Source organism: Jaculus jaculus, chromosome 11 (assembly GCF_020740685.1).
Source record: "Jaculus jaculus isolate mJacJac1 chromosome 11, mJacJac1.mat.Y.cur, whole genome shotgun sequence".
In the NCBI taxonomy this organism is placed as follows: Eukaryota; Metazoa; Chordata; class Mammalia; order Rodentia; family Dipodidae; genus Jaculus; species Jaculus jaculus.
In genome coordinates, this window is record NC_059112.1 from 22,594,058 (window position 1) to 22,596,160 (window position 2,103).

Genomic DNA, 2,103 nt, shown 5'->3' on the forward strand with positions numbered 1-2,103 from the left:
TGCTGGGATTAAAGGCGTGCGCCACCATGCCCAGCTTCAAAGTCTCTTAAAATATAGGACAATGTGCTATTTTGCTAGATCTGCCAAAATAAAATATTCCAGATTGGGTGGTTCCACCAATGGAAACATGTTTTCTCCTAGTTCTGTGACTACAGGTGCAAGATCGAAGGGCTGGCAGGGTTGGTTTCTCCTGAACCCTCTCTTTGTGGCCTACAGATGACCCCCCCTCTCACTGTGTCCTCCCACAGCTGATGTTAGTGCTCAAGTCCGTTGTATCATCCTCTGAATGAGAACACCAGTCATATTGGATTATGCTGCCATCCCATGCCTTCATCTAACCTTCCTACATCAACCCTATCGCCAAATACAGTTTCCATTCTGATGTACTAGGAGTTAAGATATTACCTTATGGACTGAGACAGGAGGACACAATTCGGTCCATTACACACCGCTGTGCTTGAATATTCTTATTTTAAGAGAGTAACACTTTAATAAAAACCACCAGGTATAGCAAAAAAAAAAAAAAATAGTTAATTAAAACAGGTTACACTTTTACTTACTTCCCCATACATTTTATTTGAATCTTTTATTCAAGTAAAGAGTTTAAGAGTAGCAATTCAAACACCACATAAGACCTTAAGAAAAGAATCCTTCATTTCTAGTCTTAGGAATTTACTCAGGAGAAAAAGAACAAGGAAAAAAAAAAAAACACCATGTCTGTATAGACATGTATGTATTTAAATTTTCATAGCTACCATGTGGTAACAACCCAAATCCCTATCCACCAGGTGATATAAAATTTTAAGCCGGGTATGGTGGCGCGTGCCTTTAATCCCAGCGTTTGAGAGGCAGTGTTAGGAGGATCGCTGTGAGTTGGAAGCCACCCTGAGACTATATAGTGAATTCCAAATCAGCCTGGACTAAAGTGAAACCCTACCTCAAAAAAACCTAAAACAAAAATTAGAAATGTGGTTATGTCTATGCAATGAAATATTGATCCATAAAAAGGAAAGAGTGCTGATACATACTGTAGCACAGAAAAGCCTTGGAAACGTACTGTATTTAAAAGTCAGATGCGGGCTGGAGAGATGGCCTAGCAGGTTAAGGCGCTTGCCTTAGGACCCATGTTTGATCTCTCTCCCATAAGCCAGAGGCACAAAGGTGAGACAAGCGTTATGCCACACATGTCCACTAGGTGGTACAAGCATCTGGCGTTCCATTTCAGTGGCTGAGGCCCTGGCAAGCCAATTCTCTCTCTTTCTCTCTGTCTCTCACTCTTGCTCACTCTAAATTTTTTTTTAAAGATGGAAGTCTATAAAAAGGTCAGATACAAACGATTGTATATTTTATTATTCCATTTATATAAAATTAAAATTCCCAAAGCAGGAAAACTTTTTCCTTGCTGGAACAAAACACTCAATCAAAAGCAGCTAATGGAGCCCGGCATGGGGGTGCATGCCTTTAATCCCAGCACTCGGGAGGCAGAGGTAGGAGGGTCGTGGTGAGTTTGAGGCCACCCTGAGACTCCATAGTGAATTCCAGGTCAGCCTGAGCTAGAGTGAGACCCTACCTCAAAAAGAAAAAAGAAAAGCAGCTGATGGGAAGAACAGAATTGATTTTGGGTTACTGCCTCCAGGGGAAGCTTCATGATGGCAGAGGAAAGCATAGCATGAGCAGAGGCTGGACATCGCCTCTTGCCACAGCAGCTAGAGAACAGCAGCAGGAGAGTGAGCTGAACTCTGGTAAGGGGGAGCTGGCTCTAACACCCCTAAGCCCATGCCCAACAACATACCTCCTCCCGCAAAGCTCCACCTCCCAAATTACCACCAGATGGGGGACAAGCATTCGGAACGCATTAGTTTATGGAGACATCTGATTAAACCTACCAATCTGATACAGATTGCAGTGGCTAGAGGCCCTGGCGCACCCATTCTCACTCACTCTCTCTCTCTCTTCTTCTTCTCTCTCTTACTCTAATAAGTAAGTGAAAATTTTAAAAATTAAAAATAAATAAATAAGTAAACCTTAAAAAAAGAGAATGATGGAGAAGGGAATTTCAAAGGGGAAAGTGAAGTGGGGGAGGGAGGGTATTACCATGGGATA